General features: G+C 43.9%; 1 protein-coding gene across 5 annotated transcripts in view; it reads right to left on the reverse strand.

Moving 5' to 3' along the window:
• Window positions 1-21,086, reverse strand: part of nav3 (neuron navigator 3) — a 333,028-nt gene that overhangs the window by 234,325 nt on the left and 77,617 nt on the right. For 3 of the 5 annotated variants that reach the window (XM_078101055.1, XM_078101049.1, XM_078101047.1), the window contains exon 2: window positions 11,032-11,108. The gene's annotated coding sequence lies outside the window, so the exon portion shown is untranslated. Of the gene's footprint in view, window positions 1-7,929; window positions 8,058-11,031; window positions 11,109-21,086 lie in introns of all 5 variants that reach the window. The other 2 variants (XM_078101054.1, XM_078101048.1) reach the window with 1 other exon arrangement.

Below are 21,086 nucleotides of genomic sequence, written 5' to 3' on the forward strand. Positions count from 1 at the left end.
AAATGTTCCTGATTCCTGAAAAACAGCCTGCTGGGGCCATAAGCGTGTGGATAGAACATGAGTAGGTGTGCAGACGCTGTGAATCTTTAAGGCTTCAGAAGAGAGCAGTGTGTTTACTTTTCAGGTTGCTGCATCCGCTAAAGCGAACTAATACATAGTGAGCATGCTATGGTGGTGAGAAAAATGCTCCTTCCTCTCTGTCTGGGGTGGCCACTAAGTGGGAGGAAGGAAGCTCTGACCAGCCACAACAGTATGCGAGACACTTACTACAACATGCAATAAAACATAACTGAGCTCCAACCAGACGGAAGTGGAAGCCTTGAGTTTGTCATTTTGGCCTTTGCCGTCTGTTTCTTTTGGCCGTCATCTTGTTTTTTTCTTCGTCGCCCATCTTGGTATTTGGCCACAACCGTCTTGTCTTTTTAGCAACCAGAGGTGAAGCGAGTATAAGAATTAATGCTGAATAAGAACCAAAATGTTACCTCCTGGACTAAAAACTCACAATGAAAACGTTAAGAACTAAACAAGGACAACGGTGTGGTACCTGCCTGTCAATCACAAGGTAGCTTTAAATATTTTAAATGTATATATTTTATATTCAAGAATAAGGATTTGTACCATTCACTCATCAACGCACATAGAATACAAAGACTGATACAAATGTAAAAATGAGATCGAACATTTACAGGTTGAGATACAATCAAATATATTTGTTAGAAAAACAGTTAACTTAAGTCCTTTTCTGATTAGATAATGTCATATTATATTAGATATTTCTTTAAATAAGCATAATGTAGCTGTTGATTGTAGTGATGGAAGTAGGTTGTTCGGCAGATAAGATCAATATTTCGATTGAGGGAGTCAATCAGTCAAAATGAAGAAAAAAAATCAGTCTTGTGTATAGTTGAGGGGAAAATAAATTATATGTTCATACGTGAATGCAGTTTTTCAGATAAAAAATTGATGATAGTTTGAAATTAATGAAGTGAGAAGAAAAAACGGGAGTGATAGTAGCTACAGTACATCTAATTTGCATTGATCTGCACCAAATTTGCACCAAACGCTACCCTGGCTTTTCCCGTTGTCAGGGAAACTGTGGAGGGATGGTGGTAGCTTGTGTGTGTGCCCGTGTGTGTGTTTTTGCTGCAGGTATCCTGGCTCTCTTTAACAGGGTAAGCGCTATTGTGAAGACTGTCAACGAGAAGGAGCAGGTCATTATCTTGAGGAATGCATGTCGCGATGTCGGTTTGTTTTGTTCCGCACACTCGCCCGGGCCTGACATTCTCCCAGCACTTGGCTGTTTATTGTTTTCCCAGAGATGACACAGTGCTTGGCAGTGACAGCAAAATGACTCACGAGTGACATCGGGACCTTCACAACCAAAACAGTACCTGGCAAAAACCTTAAATCTCACACTGGCAGAAAGATTTATTAATTAAACAAGAAATACCGCTAAAGTTAAGATGAGAATTTAGCGGTATTTCTATTATAAGATGAGAATTTTTTAAAGCTTACATTCACCTTCGATTGACCACTGGAATGCCGAAATGCAACAGCCACAGGGAGCATGAAAAGCAAACTACCAGGTGAAAACAAATGTAAGAGTAGGGCTGTGCGGTGTGGCTAAAAATTCATATCACGGTATTTAGAAAGATTCTGACGGAATCCCGTGACAGTATAGTTTTTTCAACTAAACATTAATTCATTGATGCCAATAAGGACCGCCGGCTGCCTGAACAGCTGTTCGCCGCTTGCGGCCAACTCGCTTGCATCTGTTTAAGCACTTTATTTGTTGCCGTTTTTTGTTTGATGGAACGTGTGGTGGGCGGCTTTGAATAATGAAAATGATTTCGCCCTAACTAATCTTGAGAGATTTTTTGGGGAATATAAATAACATAAATCCTTAAGTGCTCTAAAGAATAAACTTATTAACAAAATAGGTTAAAAGTTTTAGTTAAGAATTGGTTTAAACCCATTGTAATCAAAATGTCAAATCAACCTACCTTGGTCAAATCTATTAATTAGGCTATATTGTGGTTCATGGACAGTCATAGAGGCATAATAGTTTTGTGGTTGAATGGTTGAAAGCCTAGAAGGCTCTACAGGTCACAATCAGAAGAACATGAATCCGACCGTTCGCCGGTCCGACGCACCGCCACCACCTCCCATCGACCGTAATGGTCTGGCCCGCGTTCGGTCGAAGTGGGCTGCATGGCCCGCACTTGACTTAAACCAAAATGTCCTGGGGGTGGACCTTCAGCTATGTCATTGCTTCACAGAATGTAACCAATGTTGTCCATCCCCAGTAGGCCACCCCCATCGACGACTTTGGGCCCCACAAACCACCAGATTGCAGCCAACAACATGGCTACAACGCCAAATAAATTCAAATTCCCTGATATTTGAGCCACCGATGTGTGTTGCTGCGTGCGCGGTAAAATTTTGGTCAACTTTATTTGTCCCATCGGTTTTTCGCTCCACGTAGTGCAATGTAAAAAAAGAAAGCACGAAATAAGGCACGAAATAGCATTACTCAAAGAGACACAGACTCATTAAACCAAGAGTTCAACGAAAACTCCCACTGCTGCCCACCTACGTAAAAGTATGACCAGCATCAGCATGCATCATCCACATGCAGCAACAGAACAAGAGGTCAGCATGAACAACATGCTAATCTTCCTCTCTGTGTCTAATGGGGCTGGGGGGGATGAGTGTTTGGATGCGTTGGTCTGGTGATGAGGGCACTCTGAAGGTCTGAAGGTCGAGATTGAAGCCCTGTATTTAGCCGCTTGGCCTCACTACATTCTTGTAAATAGTTGATACCGCCACACCAACACATGAGGGAGGATTCTTAAATCGACTCAGTTAAAGGCAGAAAGGTTGTTGTTGTTGTTGTTGTTGTCTACAAGCCATTTCTTAGTTACATTCAAAAGAGAGATTGTAAATTATGTTTGAACCAAAGTGTCACTTCTGGTCCCTCATTAATGGAGACATTTAGTCTCTGATTCATTTAGTAGGAGAAATGAGCTTTTCCAGCATTCCAAAAAAATTAAATGAAATAAATAGTATTTCCATTCCCTTTCAACGACATGTCGAGAGCTGAGCCGGCGCTAGCAGTGAAAACCTTGGAAACAATGCTCAGTGTTCACTGAGGGGGGACCGGATGATACTATTGGTCACAGCAGCGTTATGGGCGGTAACCGCATACATCCACGGGGGACCAGAAACGTTGCCGCAATGAACAATATCTAGTTTTAACCCATATGTGTGAACAAGTCCAAAAGATGAAACATCTCAAATGTAAATTCTTCGCTTCTTGTAATGTTAGTCTGGAAATGTCATTGTTTCACTCAATTGAGACTCCTGAATAATTCTTATGGAACTTTCAATCTACAGTGGATTTCACAATTTATTTGACACAAATGGCTTCAGATGCCGTTTTTTATGTCTCTCACTTTACGAAAGGTGGATGCCTCCCGCCTCTCTTTAGCCAACTCCCTCCCTCCCTCCTTACTCTCACCTCTCGTTAATCACAGGAATTGTACATCAGTGTGGAAATAAATAACGCCCCCCCCCACCCCCCCCCACACACACACACAGCCTCTCCAGGCAATCCATCGCCCTTGCTCCATCAGTCTCTTTCTCCGTCTAGCTGAAGTAACGTCCACAGTCTCTCTCTGTCTCTGTCTCTCGTGTTGTACCTGGCCAGCCTCCCTGGGCTCAAAGGTGTGGAGGATGAGACGAGGAAAAGACAACACCTCCATTCATCTACATACAAGCTGCATTACAAGTCAATTACACTCATATTACGTGAGTGTGCCTTCAGCCAGCCAAGCGTCCTCCTCACTCGCCAAACCCATTCTGCACCGCCCGGCGCCGCCCGTGTCGAGCATTATGGAGGCGTGTAATCTTGTGATATTGTGTCGGGATTAACATCAAATCTCATTATGGTGTGGCGGATCAGGAGAGAGGGGGCTTTTTACTTTTTTTTTAGGTTTCTGAAGGTGAGCGAGAAGGAGGGAAGAGAGATTAAATCCATCTTCATTACACATGCTGGCATTTGGGAGGTTTGGGAGTCTGTTGGCAAATTTACTACGTGGGCCTGATGAACACACACACACACAGAACAACAAACCCAACTGGGGTCAGAAAGAGATATGTGGCGGCACAGCACAGTGAAATAGGACACAAATCACCCCCCCCCCGACCCATCCTCCTCCTCCGCCTCCTCCTCCTCCTTACCACGCCTTGCCCCTCCACACCAACACGCCTCTCCTCTGTGAGCGTTTTCCCTCCAGCCCGCCTCGCCGGCGCTTCATAAACCTCTCTTTTACTGCCAATAGATCCGTGGAGGTTGTAATTGTTGAAGTGATATATGGCGGCTCGATTTCGCTGCCATTTAAAACGCCACCGCCCCAAAGTGGTGTTGGGGGGGTGGAGGGGGGTGGAGAGCCTTCGTCCTGTTAAATTAAACAGATTCGGAAGCTAAGTAAGGGGGGCATATGTAAACCTATGTCCCAGAGGGGTGTATGGGGGATAACAATCAGGCACACACACACACAAACAAAAGCCATAGGTTTTATGCTGTTACGCACACTTAATCCCCATGCCCTGCATTCTGAACATGCCAACACACAAGGGGAAAACAAACATTGACTCAAACACATATACAAAGCAAAGGCACAAAACACACGCACCCCCCCACCAGCGGTCTCACTAAATCACTCCGAGGCCCCAGCAGAAATGAGGCATAACAGCGAGGCAGCGTTACAACCATTGATTGCTGAATGCATCCTTTTCTTCCCCCTTCACAGCGGGGCGAGGAGTGTGTGTGTGTGTGTGTGTGTGTGTGTGTGTGTGTGTGTGTGGAGGGGGGCATGTATATCGCTTTACATAAGCCACTGGTTGAGAAAATCATCTCATGTGACTTGTATTCTTCCAGACTTTTATTAATCCGTTTTGGCAGGTACAGTTTCCTTTGTTCATTTCAAAATATGATGTTGCAGATGTTATCAAAGTGGCGGTTTTCTGATCCGTAGTGTAGTAACCTCTGGATACGCGTCATTCCTCTCCGCGGGAAAACAACATTCTCTCTGCAAGTTTGACGCTGTCAGTGAGGAGAGTGAGGCCATAAAATAATGCAACGGCTCCTTTGACTTCTCCGACAGGAGAGCTCAACATGAAGCCAACAGAGGAAAAGACACCTTTAACGACCTCAGGTAGCCATTTAAAAAACTTTACTTTTAGTTTTCCTGAACTTCCAACTGTTAGCCGGATCATTTTCAGGATGAGATGACGTAGATCAGGCTTTTCGGTTCCCCGAAGCAGGTTTGTCTAAATCACCACAGCAACACATCGAAAAACTTGAACCTGCTCTGGCGCGATGCAGAGAACATCTGGAAAGCCGCTGTATGTCGTGCTCTTCATAAAGTTCTGTTGGTTTATTTGTCGCTTAATAAACTTCTGAATGTTCCACATTTCACTGCTTCAATTGATCAAATGTCTGATTATGAATAATGGATATATAATGATTCTCTCATACACATTCACACACATAATAGAACTCTTAGTGCTATATGGTCATCTACACATACATATGATACATAAGCTGATACAGTACATATATCCTATTCATTCGTATCAATTAGATTCTTTGGGCTTGTTTTCATCTACATACTCTGAAAGAGTTGAGATTATTCTCATTGGATGATGCATCTGTGAAACCTCCTGCAAGCAGGCACATTTAAAGAAATATAATCTGATTGATTAGAGTGACGAGGCACTTAAATGAGCCTTTACATTTTACCAACACGCATAACGTTAACTTGTCTGCAAAACTTTGTCAGGCTTGTAGCCTCGCGGGGGGGGCGGTGTCAGTTTTTGCCAGGATTATATGATTCATTTAATGTTATTTTGTTATTTTCGCACAATATCGCAAATTGGCCTCAGAGGTCTTTACAGTCTGTACACATGTGAAACCCTCACATTGGCACAGGAAAAACTCCCCAAACAATGAAAAAGTATTTGATGGGAAGAATATAGGGAAGTACCTTAAATGTATCCGACAGAAATGATTCAAATTAACACATTATCTCATCATATGTGTTCATGATCATCTCCTGCTCGTCAACGGAGAAAAACGATGCTCTTCCTTTAAGTTTATTTGTCGTTATACTGTTATACTGGTGTTCGACTCTTCCGCCTTCTAACGTAAAACGATTATCCTGATGACTGAAATCTGGTTCAAACTAACGAGACGGTTTGAGCGCAGTTCCGCATTCGAGGAGCCGAGATAGCCTGATGTCAATCATCTCGGTAATTTGAGCTGGATAATCGGGACATTTGATCGACAGGACCCAGGTGTTGTTTCAAGTGTTTTTATTTTTTTGAAATATTGACTTTGGAATCCTTGCTGAGACAGCTGATTGTTGAAAATGGAGTTTTATTGTAATTAGCACAGTGGCATCGAGTGGTTCGATCTCATATTCCTTCAGACATTGTGAACAAAGCTAATGGAAGTCTTCAGTTGGGTGACAGATGCACTCGGCGGCAGCGTTCTGCAACAAAACGACTGTGGCACAGATATGCTACAGCAACATAAATCACTTTAAAAATAAACTTTAAATCAAATCAAGTAGGAATTATGTTTACATTCAAAATGTGCTGTTTTATTTGCTTGCTGGCTTGTTGGCCATGATAATCATGAATTAAATCTCTCATTTATTAAATTTAAATCAGAGTGGTGCTTTGTAAAATCCAAATGAGAATGACAAGTAAATAAAAAGCAGTTTACTACCTTCCTGAATAGACAAACTGAGTACCGACTCATGTGACTTCAAGAGAACTCTTAGATGTGCACAGTGTGTGTTTCAGTGTTTAGAGCAAAGCGGCCGAGCATCGCCTGTCTGCATGCTGAGGATATGTTGATGCACATGAAGGATCTACCGAGGATAGCCCTCCGGTGGGTCGCACCCCACCCAGCATCACGCGTGGAGGCTGGGGTGAGCCGTGGTGATGGAGGGGAGCAGGAGAGGACCCTTCAAGTCTCCAGTATTCCATTAGCTGCTATGTGATGTACTGCTGAAGCACAGAGAGCCACACAATCACACACACACACACACACACACACACACACACAGATGGGAAACCAGTTATCCCCCCTGTATCCTACCGACACCCTCCCCCCATCCCACATGCCTCTCCTCTTCATCCTCCTCCTCCTCCTCCTTCACACACCTCACACCATCTCTATCAGTCACCATCCATCACACAAGACCTCCACAGATGGGCCAGCAAATAACACACACACACACACACGCACACAGGCTTGAGACTCTCTCTCACTCCAACAGACACTTGCATGGTCGGCCAGACAAACAAACACACACTCACAACCACCGTCAGTATTACACTCTCCCTCTTGCTCACTCATACACACACACACACACACACACACACACTCCACCCTACTTTGGCACACGCACACACTCCACCCCGCAAACTCTTTCATCTGCGGCTGTAAGCTGCTCAGACCCCAAAAACCTCCCCGGCCGAGGGGAAACCCAATTAGGAGGCAATTAGCGCCATCGGATCTACCTGAGAGACGGCGACTGGCGCTTGTGCCGGCAAAACAAAGCGGCATACGCGTGTGCACTCGCTAGCTGTGTCACTCCCCGCTGCCTTTAAACGCTGCTGCTGATTCCCACACGTTTCTGATCAATGTGAGAGAAAAAAGAAAAGCGCTAATGAGCTTCACTTCTTTTGCAAGCAGCGCTGGATCAGTCCAATTAAAGAAAAAAGGAGGAAGGGTCGAAACAGAAAACTTGACAAAGTTGTGTGTTGAAGGAAACGCGCAGAGCGCACGGGTTCTCGCCAAGCTAATCAACAAGTTAAGTCACCAAAGAACGAGGCAGTGAATCAAAAGCTCACCTTTAAATTTCCATCCGCACTCTATAGTTTAACGGACGGTTCCACTCAAATGCGTATTCCAATCCGCCGCCGGCTCTGGAGCTTGTGAATGGGACTTATCCCGCTCTCCGTGCATCACACATCCAAACCTAGACGGGCAAAAAAAAAAAAAAGATTCCTCCCTGAGCATCCAACTGCACCTTCTCCACCCTCTCCCCCCACGCCCCCCAGCCCTCTCCTCCCGTAGCTCAGGGACAGCCTCCTCCGGTGCCAGTGTGTGTGTGTGAGAGAGAGGAGGTGCAGCAGTGGCTGTAGTAGCAGTAGTAGAATGAGGTGGGATGGATGGAGGGAGGGAGGGAGTGGGAGGGGAGGGATGCTGGCGGCTCACATCATGAGAGAAGTCGTAATCTGCGCATCGGGCGTGCACACGGCAGAGGAGTGGAGCCACCAGAGAAGAAGATGATGAAAAAGAAGAAGAGGAGGAGAGAGAGGCAGGCAGGCAGTGGTGAATGAGCAGCGGATACGAGCTCCCTCCCCTCACACTACCGAGTCTCTCTCTCCCCTTCCTACACACACACACACACACACACAATCCTACCCCCCGCCCTGCTACAGATTGCAATGCACTGATGAAATTTTAATGGTTCTTTTAGGAAGAATAATGAACATGCTGGTCCCTGGAGTTCCGTGTACATGTGTGTGTATGTGTGTGTGTGTGTATATGTCTACACACACACACACAGAGGAATGCAACAAACATGTCTATATGCATAAGCAGCATACAAGTGTGCTTTTCTCTCTGTCTTGTTCCCCCTTTTTCCCCACCAGAGCATACTCCCACTCACAGATTCACTTACGCACCCCCCCTTTCTTCATTTGCACGCCGCGTTTAAAGGCACGCACACAAATACGGGCTCACACTCAACAGCGTCAAACACTGCTGCTGACTGACAGACACGCACGCGCTACTGTCGCAGAGGGAAGGCGGTGTGGGGGAGTAAACCGAGAGATCCGACCCATCCTCAAAACGCTCTCGTGGTGCACACCCGCATCCACACATGAGCACACACCCAAATAAGGTGGAACAAAGAGAGCAGAGGCAGCATGTGGAGGCACCAGGAGGAAGCATGGGAGGAGAGGAGGGAATCTAGGAAGCACAGTACCTTCAGTCTACTACAGTCTACTATAATACAGTACCATGTATTATAGTATATATATATATATGTATATATATATATATATATATATATATATATATATATATATATATATATATATAGTATGTTCTAGTGTGCTGCAGTGTAAAATGCAGTTTAGTATTATTAAATTCATTTTATTTTGTATAGCCCAAAATCGCAAATTACTAATTTGCGATTTTGGGCTTTACAGTCTGTACACACGCGACATCTTCGGTACGAAAACCCTCACATCGGCACATAGAAAATGAAAAACCCTTCTATGGGGAAAAGAGGGAAGAAACCTAAGGGAGAACGTCAGAGGAGAATCCCTCTCCGGGATGGACCGACTACAATGGATGTCATGTGTACAGAATGAACAATGTAAAAGATCAATACATTCAATTCCTATAACATAAATGATTCAAATAGTGTGAATAGTAAAGTATGGTATAGCATAGTTTAGTATACCGTAGTATATTGCTTGTACAGTATAGTTTTGTGTAGTATAATATAGTACTTCTAGAGTGTAGTTGAAAATTGAGTATTGTAGTATTTTTAGTGTGGTCAGTATAGTAAAGTGGAGCACACTATAATAGTGTGTAGCAGAGAATAGAGTTCAGTATAGAGTATGTTAGAATGTATTATAGCAAAGGACAGTTCAGTAAAGTGTAGCAGATTAGGGTAAAATAAGTTAAATAATAAAACCAATCAGAGGCAAAAGAAAGCAAAAACTATTGTCCATTATAACTTAATGTACGCATCATCAATTAAAAATGTTCACATATCTACATGAATCGGATAATTAAGTACAAAGCCTTTTAAGTGGGAATTAAAGCAGCAAAATAAAATTAAGTCAAAATTAAGGGAATGCCAAATTCTAGCTGCCAACTTCTTTCTAAACGCGAGTGTTTATTGATATAATTGAACACAAACACCCTTAAACTGAGCTTTATGCATCTAAAAAATGGAGATTCAAATAGAAAGTCTAAGCCTGCTCTAACAAAGCGTAAATAGGAATATGTAATAAATACAGTGTCCATGACAGCTGCACATCCTCCTAAGACAGTAGCATCTGATGGATTTGCAAAGCTTCACATTTGTTATTGACCTATTAGTGCTGGCATACACTGTTTCTTGTTTGATGCGTCTGTGTGTTGCTCTTAACCCATGCCTCCATACCATCAGAAACATTACATACGTATAACTAAATAGGGAACAAAGTCTTATATCAACAAATAGGAGGTAAGCCGCGTCTGTGTGTGGAGGGGGTAAAAATAATCACTGTGGGAGCTTCTTCTCCGTTACCTTATTGTGCGTTTGTATCTTCTGAATTGTATCTTGAATGCAATATAATAACTATAGCTGGACTTCCCTAATGTGATCCAAATGGTGGGTGTTCAGGTAGTGTTTTGTAAATAGACAAAAAAATGTAAAATTTGAATTCATGCAACGTTCACATTAAACTTGTGTGTTCCAATTATTTCAAATATTGGAAAGTGAAATAATGTTTTGAAGGTCGGCCTGTTAAAAACCCATTCAAGCCCTATTCAATGGATCATAATTAAGGCAACAGTTTGTCAATCAGCCATTTTAGAGTTACAGAGGCTGATTGAAATAATCATCTAGATGCTACACATCTTTGCACAAATCTATCTTTACTTTAACCCTCTACACTGATTCCATGCCAGTGTTTCCCCTACCATTACAACAGGGGGGGGGCAAAATTTTGTTATTTCTCCACACTGACATGAATATGTTGAATACGTCGGTGTGGCGCTCGCAGCACCGGTCGGCCGGACTATTTGCCGGACTACTAAATTGTAGCCCAGACACGGCCCCAATCCAGAGCCGGATTTATTTGAAGATTGTATCAATTTAAAACCAATCTGAAACTGAAATGTGCCAGGAAGAGGTAGAATAAAAGGGGGAAGAGGGTAGAACTCACATCAAACCAGGACTCGTCTGGCTCCTTTACTCCACTGTCCACATATCAGCCTCCATCACGACAGTGTTAAAAGGATCCTGCAAAGGGAGACAAAAAGGGATTTGTAGCAACCCAGTGTGTAGCTCAATACACAAACATGATCATCACCTCAGTTTAGTGGCAGTTGTGTGTCTCATTCTGTAGACACACAAGCCATATCCACTTTTATGCCAACTGCTACCTCCTGCTCTTTAGAGCGGAACCCATCCCAACCTCAAAAAAGTAGAATCAACTGGGATTGTCACATGGTATGATCGAAAGTTCCCAATGCAGCAGGACAGATTACGATTACGAGTATTAATAAATGTTTTCAGGAAAGTTTCCCTCCGTGGTAAAAGAAACCAATAAACTATGAGTCAACTCTCTTTTTCTGAGGTATATGTTCCAATCCCTCATTTTCCACCATGGCTGCACATTGCTCCTCTGAAACAGTCCCATAAATCAATTATCTCTCAGGCTTATTACGCCCCCCCCCCCCCCGAGAAAGAGAACTGCTGTCTTCAGTTTTAGGTCACTATTCTAATGCTACGTTCACACCAAACGTTTTAAACGCAGTGGGGGCTCTCGAGGGACCACTTGTGTTCAATACGCAAGAATCGCCTCATTCGCATTAGGGGGCGTGGCTTATCACCCTGAAAACAGTTCAACTTCCCGCCATTGTTTTAAGACATAGCGATTGCGTACCTGTTGTGGAGGTTCTACTCAGGTCGGACCACCAAACGCCATCGTGTTTTTGTACTAAATAGCATCCGTAGGCGCAGACTGCGCCTGGATGACTGCCGCCATCAGCGGTACACGATGTTCGCCGTTAGCCCGTTTGATCGTTGGCTCGGACCGGACTTCACCGCCCACAACATACGTCTCCGCCAAGTATAACAAGACTCCGTGTGCTCGAGCACATCCAAACGGCTCTTATAAGAGCCACACACACGTTGTCATTGACGTCAACTTCCTGCACTATTACTTGAGTAGCAGTGTGTCGTTAACAATACAATTACCCTACACTTCAATGTACAGCATTCAGTGCAGTGATGAGATGTTGTAAAAAAGCCATGTATCGTTGTATGCCGTTTATTAACGGACAATATCACCTCTTGGCCTCGCAGACACACAAGAGCCACTTTAAACTTTTCTTTTTTAAGAATTGAGAACCGGGGAGAGAATGGGCCAGTCGAGTATTTAAGGAGGCTGTTTAAGGTCTGTCAATAATGATGGGAATCCCATGGAGAGGAGGCTTGGAAGGCACCAGGCGCGGGTTTGATAGGAACACATGAGTCGTCCTCCATCCCGGGATGCAAAAACAACAGCTTACAAGGTCAAAGCTGTCTGGAGACTGAAACGCCTCGCTGGATGAATCCTGGAAACGCCTCACAGCTCAACAATAAAAACAACATGCTACATTGAGGGTAGTGGGGGACTTATGCAGAGGTTTGATTGGACCATTCGTGTCTGATAGGGAAACAGTAGAGTTTCTCTGGGGAATGCGAAAAAAACACAGCTCCAAGGGGGAGGCTGTCTGGAGGAAATGGGGGCAAATTGTCATGCCAATTGGATCGCATTAAACAAGTTGTTGTTCGGCATGTCAAGAATATAAAAGTTAGTTAATGAGCTCTAAAATGCAAAGCCACATGTATAGTCCTTCAAAATGAAATACAGCCAATGCTACAGCCAATCCCACACAGCACACAACAACCCTGAGAGCTATTGTTTGATTGCTGAACGGAGACAAATCCAATTAACAGGATGTTGCTGGAAGTGACCTTTTCCTTCATCACGGCTGTTGGCCGCCCCCCTTCCTTCCTGGCCATGATGGAGGACATTTGAAGAGACGCCAAATTGGTTACGAGTGAGCTGAGGTGTGTGGTCAGAGATAAGGGTTACGATGGCTCAAAGAAACTTGTGGTGTTCCTCCTGCGGGGCGATTCATGATATCTCTCGCTCGCTCTCCCTCCCCCCGCCCCCATGTTTATGAGGGATCGTTAATGGGTGGGTGCAGCTCAAAACAAGCGGTGGGCTAATTAAATGTAAGCGCTTACCTGGCAGGCCGCCAACAAAGGGCAACTCATTCCATACACTACCCTCAGAGGAGGATCCCATTTTTCATTGGCTATGTGGATAAAATACTCTTTTTTTATATATGACTCAATATCGTACATTTACTGAAAAGCTATTTCTGAACTTAGGTAATGGCAATCAACCCAATTATTGCCATGATATATAATCTGTTAGAAGCGCTACAACTATTCAAAAGGAAGAAAGAAATATAAAATGTCGATACATCTTTACTGGGAGCCAAGATTCCCCAAATGACTACGGCATAAAACGGGTAGGTCCATGAGTCCAGGCAGTTAAACACGGCATCCTAGACAAACAACAAGCACTGGCATCTTCAGCGCCTGCCAGTAACGACTGACTCCTCAGGACGAGGACACATTTCATCCTCCAGCAGTCAGCACATAAACGCCCGCACTGGATTCCACACAAGAAACACGCGCCATGCAGATGCGAGCGTGTGTGTGTGTACACTCGCGTCATTTAGTATTCAAAACAAACTATACACACACACACACACAACACAGGCTTGTCACATGGATCTCTCTGGAGTATGGGAGGACTCAAACTAGAGCAACTAGAGAAATGACAACAGAATCCTTTGAAAATTGGGCTTTTATCCATTCAGCCTGACATGAAGCTACACCCACAATTCCATTCATAACATGCTTTCTTCTTTTAGGAAAGACATGCACATTGTTTATTCATTAATACTCTCAGTAAGACGGATTACATTTATCTATTTATCACCTGCCGATTCAGATTTTTTTGTTAAAATGAATTGACAGCAAGGGTCCAGAATAACTAATAGACTAACTGTTATCCTTTACCTGGTGGTCATCCATCATGGTTATATACATGAAAATATAAAATTCTAATATATAATAATACATCGCTATTTTTATTCAAATCCCTGCTTTGAGTAATTGAGTAATACAAAAATACTTGCCAAAGACTAAATTTTACGAGATGCCGTTTTGTCCCATGAAAACAATAATATACCATATCCCTTCACTCAATACATTACTGAATGCATGAACCTCTGCTAATGTTAACCGTTGTTACCTCTTATGGGGACTAAATGTTGCCATGCTCCTTTGTCAAACTACCATGAGGGCATGGCATACGTGTTTATTATGGTCTCGATGGGTGTGTCTCTGATTCCCAGTCCTTGATTCCGACAATCCTCAGTACACATAAGTACATCCCCAATAAAACAAAGTGCTCCTTCTTCTCCATAGTGACGCTGCAGAATGGTCTCATGTACACGGGGCTGTAGAAGCAGTCATCACTCGCATAACCATCATGTCCATTTATGTCAGTTGAATGAAAACACAGCTGGGACATGACTAACCTCTGGTATTTTAATTAACATCCATCAACATGCTGTAGCCAGGCCCCAGCTGTTTGCATTAGCATCCAGAAAGGCTCTCTGGGGGAGTGGCGCTTAGACAGACAGTCAGTCTCCACCTGACTCTATGCACTATGTCATTCTATGCTTTCATTTTTTACAATAATATTTGCGTGTCAGTGGGAATGTTTCTTTCATACTCATTTTCCAGACCTTTGAATTAATCAATTAATACCATTGTTGCATGCAGAGGTGAAGGTTTGACCCCTGCGCTGCTGCCATAATGTGGACAGGCTACACACAGGCAGAATGGCGCAATGACAAAGAACGAATTAACGACCGCGTCGTGTCGAGGTGGGTTGGATGGGGGAGGCGAGAGCAGCCAGCCAGAGGAGGGGTGGTCTGGGGGGGGGGGGCTGAGCTGGCCCAAACCACACACCCTGTCCTGCATTACCCTTCCTCCCTGCTGAATTGTTACATCTCATTTTCTCCCAATCCATCTCGGGGACATTGGCGGGCATATGCTCAGGTCGAGGTCAGGGGCGCATGATAGAATTAACGTCCCAAGGACGATGGATTACTGCTCTTGCTGTCAACATTGCTGGAGCGGAGAACCCTGCTAAATGAATCAAGAATGTTACTGGTTTAAATGATCAACCAACTGTATGTACAGTTGGATGAAAGGCTCAAGATATGTGTGCGTCTGTGTGTGCCTCAGTTGGTCTCCAGCCAATCTTAAAATAAATGTGCAGTAACTCTTGGTCTCCAAAGGTTGATGCTACTGACTGGAATGAACCACCTAACAATAGATTTAGTCAATTTAAACATTTAACCACCGAAACTGCACACAGACAAGTCAAAGTTTTATATGCTTGCAAAGAACATTAGCACGGACACTAATGGTTCCAAAAGGCGGATCCTAAAGACGTTGGCGGTCCCTAACCATTTTTGGTTCCGAGTGAAATTCTTGGATGGATTGCCATGAAATTTCATTTAGCATCACAAGATTTGAATGTGTTGTATACTTTGGTTCATGAGCAAATACCTGCAAAGTGAAAGATGTTTTCATTGGGCTCAGGTGCACTGTGTTTTCTGTGCTCATTTTCTAACGTACAAATACAATGGCGAACATTGTAAACCATCGGCATGTTTGAATTGTCCCTAAATTAGTTTAGTTTTTCGGTTTTGGTTCAATGGATCTGACCAAATAAATACAGACTGTTTGTGATTAGGCCAACAACCCATATCGTGTTCTGAAACTGATTTGAGCAAAGGTAGGACGATTTTAGAACAGTTCTATCTCAAAGTTGTGGTGTGCATCTTGTTCTCCAGGGATTTTAAGACAATGTATGAGGTCCCATTGCTCTGAAACGGCACGCAGATGCTTAAAAGTGGCCCATAGTGGAAAAAAAGGAGCTCGACCTAGTTTGGCTCTCCTGACTAAGTCTGACCACTGTGCAGCATTTGCACCAGATCGGGTTCCCCTTGAGGGTTCATCTCAAATGAATTGTAGGGATGGAGTTGTCAGCTAATCGAGTTGGAGTTAAGTGTTATATCCTGTTTGAGCTGCCGCATATTTGAAAATGTAACCACCAAAACTGCACAACACAGGGCCCTTAATGCACATTCACACCGGTGCCTGGGAGCTGCTAAGGGAATCGACTGGCTGTTAGAGGCCGCAAGCTAGAGCTGCGAGGGAATGGTTCCTTGTATATGCCTCTGTGCAGGAGATACAATACAACACAGCGGGATAAAATACTTTAAATTGGATTACAGTTTTGCCGACATGATCCTGATTGAGTGCTGCAGAGAGGAGTACAAGACACAAAAGCATTGTGTGCCACCAATATAGGCAATGATGGGATTAAAGAATAAGGCATAAAGATGTGCAAAAATCCAAAGAAATGGGATCAACAGGGTGAAGTAAGACGTTACGTCTCATTCTCCTCCAACACAACCGCATAATGTAGATAAATATGAATGTGCGGAGGATGGGGTTCATGGGATATGGGGGATGTTCAGAACAGTGGGGACCACTACAACGTATTTAATGGGCCGCGCTGCTGCAGGAGAACTAATTCCCAGTGAGATCTTAATGCCATACCGTCCCTTCCCTCGCCAAAGACCACCATGTATGCAGACTTTGGAGAGGGACCCTTGATCATTAAATGCATACTCACGAGGCACATTGGCTTTCTTGGTGAGCAAATTGTTTGGTGAAATGCAAGGCTAAGAGGATGCGCCGAGGCAGTAAAAATCCTATTATTAGTCCTTATTCCTTCAATGGCTGTGTAAAACATTAGCAAAGGGATTACATTATGAGACAGATCCTGCACCGCCTTTACTTAATGAAGAGGAAAATGGAAAAACCGCATGTGCGTTAAAGAGATGCTTTTTTCAGTTAACTGGTAATTAAGGTTGGGTTACATGCAATGGGTGAGGGGGGGGGAATCACAACGAGGTCTTTTTTGCAACACCTAATTGAGCACTGTACCTGAAAAATGACAGGGCAGAACAAAACTGCTGGTTAATTATCTGTGGATTGGAAGATGGAACAATGTAAAGAAAGACAAAATGTTGACAAAAAAGCTCTCCCCCGGAGTCACAGGGACACAACACTAAATAAGACAAGCCAATAAAAGCTACATGAAGAGGATTAGCGCTACTATGAATAATTGAAAACACATCTTAAATACCTTCAGGAGGAGCGGATCTCATTGGCCTCTTTGAGCCATTCAGCTACATGGGACTCACTTTTGTTATTTGCAAACACATTGTAATTCAGAAGCTTCTGGGGACTCTTTATGTCCCCTTGCCTCAAGTCACATATGTGGAATTACAGCCTCCCTAACCATGCTTTCAAATGTTGGGGTTTGTAGACTGGTGACTGGTGACATTCCCTCTGGATTATTTCATCGGAAGCTTGTAATTTACTCACCAGCTTGTAATAACGCAATTTCACATCAACTTAAAGGTATTAGCTTTGTGGTAGGCAGGATGAAACACACCGACGCAGGTTTATTTTGCTACAGTGGCCAGCTGATGGAATTCCCTTTGATATCACTAATACAATGAGAGCTTAAGAGTAGTAGCGTCTGTTAAAATCTACCCTTAACCAGCCTATTCACCACGGTGGTACAACAGGCTGGTCTTCACTTAATCACATCACAAGCATTACGTCTGTGCTACAAGCTACATGTGTGTATTTGTCAGTGCAGCTCCCCTCAGAGCAACCGCGAGCATTAACGTACATGTCACATCAATTGCATGACACTGACATACACTACACATGGATCCATTTCAATTTAGGCCCCAAGGCCCTTTGACATCCTTCCCCATCAACGCAGAGAGACACTTGTCTGGTCTGCCATTGTGGAGCATTTCTACAGTGGCTGTCAATCAAGACACAGCCGTCACAAAGGACGTATGATGTGTTTAAGGACAGCCGGGCGGGACAAGGGAGCATTGGTGCCTGGGGCTGAGGGATTCGGCTAAAATGATTGTGATTGTGTGCATTTTGTAATACTGTAATATTGCAAGATATTAGAGATTCCTTTTTTTTTGAAAACCTGTTTATTAGAAATCTTTTAGAAACAACCATGTTTTCTAAATCCCGTAGAATGTGATGTTATAGTCAGGACATGTTTCCAACACAACAATATTTAATATTAAATGGTATTCAGTGACTTGTCATATTGCGATTCCATTTGGAATAATGCTGCAGCCCGAATGGAGATTCCATGGCCACGATGGTTTGTTTGGTCCAAAGAATTAATAACAAAATAAACTTTTATATGTCTTTTTTGTTTTAGTTTGCAGCCAGGCTTGTGGTATGGCATCAGGAATGACACCCTTTTGACTGATATATACTGGCTTATTCGGACTGAAATAGAATTATCCGTTTCATGTAAACACCTTTGTCCGACTATGTGCGGTCCGACTACGATCCGACTAACACACCTGGATAACTCGATCCGATCCAGTTGATAGTTCGACTTCGGACTTTGCGTCTTTGCGCATGCTTGTGATCCCGACGGCGTCTTCTCTCCGTTATCAAATCAGCCAATAGCGCCATTCGCATTCGCTGTACTCCTATTAACATCATGCAAAAATAGTAAAGGGATGTAGCTTCACCTCCTTGCTCTCCGTTCGCCGTCTTTCTCGTAGTGTTGATGTTGTTGTTGTTGTTAGTGGTGAAGAGGTCAAGCGGAAATGGCGGTAGCACAAGTAGTTGTAATGAAAACAGCGCCACCTATCGTATCGGATATGACATGCTTTCGGCCAATGATTCGATTTATTCACGTCAACGTGCCCAAATGCAGATGTAGAAAGATTTATAAAAATGAATGTCACACTTTCCCTAAATACTTCTATTATGAAATCAGAATCAGGGTCGACCCTGCTGGCACGCGGCGAGGCAGATTCTGTTGTTTTTCATGTGGCGTCACCCTCCTCTCGTAAAAGCAGCAGGAGATGGGGCCTGACCTACCACAGCAAAATCAATACCACGAAGCAAAACATCTCTGGCTCCCGTGGGAGACGCTGGTCAATGAGCCGAACATGCCTGATGGTGGGACCAAACAGGCAGCTGCTGGGTGTCGTCTTAAACCTCATTAAAGGCAGCTTGAGCCCCATCTACTATCCAGAAGCTGTAAGCAGACAGAACAAACAACAGCTTGTGATACACATTTTTTGTTGACTGTAAACAAAAAGAATCAGCAGCACTCTCTGACAGCAAAGAGGAAAAAAAGGAAACTACTGCTGCAGTAAATCAAATCAGGATGCCGCCACAGACCGGGTAATGCCCGGCTTCTATCTCAGCACTACATGGAACGCGACCTAATGTGTGTCAGTCTGCCTGACACACAGAATGAACAGCCCAGGGGTTTGTTTGGTGCAAATTAAATTCTAACGTGGGGTGAATATATATATAAATATATATTTTTTTAAACCAATCTAATTGAATTGCCATGCACAGTCATGTATCTTAAATTACAGCACCATGCAAATGCGGTAAAGTTAACACCAGATGCAGGCGTCCATGTTCGATGGCTAACGGGTGTGATTAAAGAAGAAAATCCAGAGAATTAATTTCCGTTTCTCTGCCTTGCGTTAAACCGCCTTTGCATTTCCTCTGTGTTGCATTGTAACCCCCCCCCTGCCCCAAACCCCACCAGGTGTTACAACACATTACACATGATATCATTTCTGAGGCAATTTTCACATCCGACATTGTGGATCCTTTCAACACAAAGCAAGAGGTCAAATTCCCCTTAAACCTGGCAACCAAAGGGAAGGAGCAGGGAGGGGGTGGGGGGGCAAGAGGTGAACCGACGACAATCAGAAGCTGTCTACTTGATGTGCAGGACCAGGGCTTATATTGAATTGAATTATGAGAGGCCACCATGCTCGCTGAGCTTTGATGTTGGGGGGTGGGCGGGTCGGGGCCGGGGTGAAGGGGAGGAGAGGGATTGGACGAGTGTTCCCATCAGAAGAGGCCGCTCAGCCTTTTAAATGTGACTCACGGATGAGATGGATTGAGACAACAAAGGCACACGGACAGAAGAACGCGGACCTGGAGATGAGTTTTCAACGAGGGAGGGATGGAGGCGCGGACAGGAAGACAGAACAAGGCATGCGACACTCAATCACACCCTCAGTTCGTTTTTTCATCTGCTCTGATTTCTATCTATCAAAACATCAGAGGACACACGACTCCCGGGCCAAAAAATGTCTAATTGACACACCCAAAGGTGAAAGTAAAACAATAATACTTTAATTATATATATTGTTTTTCTAAATACCCAATGACGCTTTACATAGGGCAAAGAAAGACAGAACAAAAAAAAAGCGCAAACATAAGAAACAAACAGTACACTGGCGAAACTGTGCAGAATGAGTCACGCAGTGGAGGGTGGGGTGTAGGGGTGTAGGGGCTAGCGGTTGAAGGTGAGTTTGAAGAGGTGGGTTTTGAGAACTTGTTTGAATGGTTAAAGGATGGCAGGAGGAGGGCAGGGCGTCCAGAGGGGAGGGGCAGCAGCCCCAGGTCCGGCGCTTGGTCCTGAATGTCTTTAGGGTGACAGCATCGGCGGACCTGAGGCAATGGGTCGGGGGTCGGGGGTCGGAGGGGGAGGAGTTCCGAGAGGTAGAGAGGGCCAGGTTGTTTAGAGCTTTGTAGGTGGTGAGTAGTGTTTTGAAGTCCATCCTGTAAATACCCAAATGGGTGGAGCGGCAGAGTTCTGAACATATTGGAGTTTGTTGAGGATTTTGTTTGTGAGAGCCGTGGAGGAAGCTGCTGCATCCAAGTTTTGGATGTTCAGAAGACAGATTCAGATAGTGAGTCAGCGAGGATGGACCATTAACATGTGGCCATAATCCCTTTGGATTCACTGGCTTCTGGACATAAAAAGTCTTAGAATACAAACATTGGAGATTCCCTTTTCCTATGAGGAACAAGAACGTATTGTACTAGCAGGACCAGATTTTATTAGGAAACACGCAGTGCTACAAAGGAATGGCAACAGACCCTTTTAGCTTGTGAGAAATGAAGCGTTTTGAGACCCTCAGCACAGTAGTAAACAGTCAATATTTGTTTGGATTATCCCTCAAATGA

Source organism: Gasterosteus aculeatus, chromosome 4 (genome assembly GCF_964276395.1).
Source record: "Gasterosteus aculeatus chromosome 4, fGasAcu3.hap1.1, whole genome shotgun sequence".
NCBI lineage: Eukaryota > Metazoa > Chordata > Actinopteri > Perciformes > Gasterosteidae > Gasterosteus > Gasterosteus aculeatus.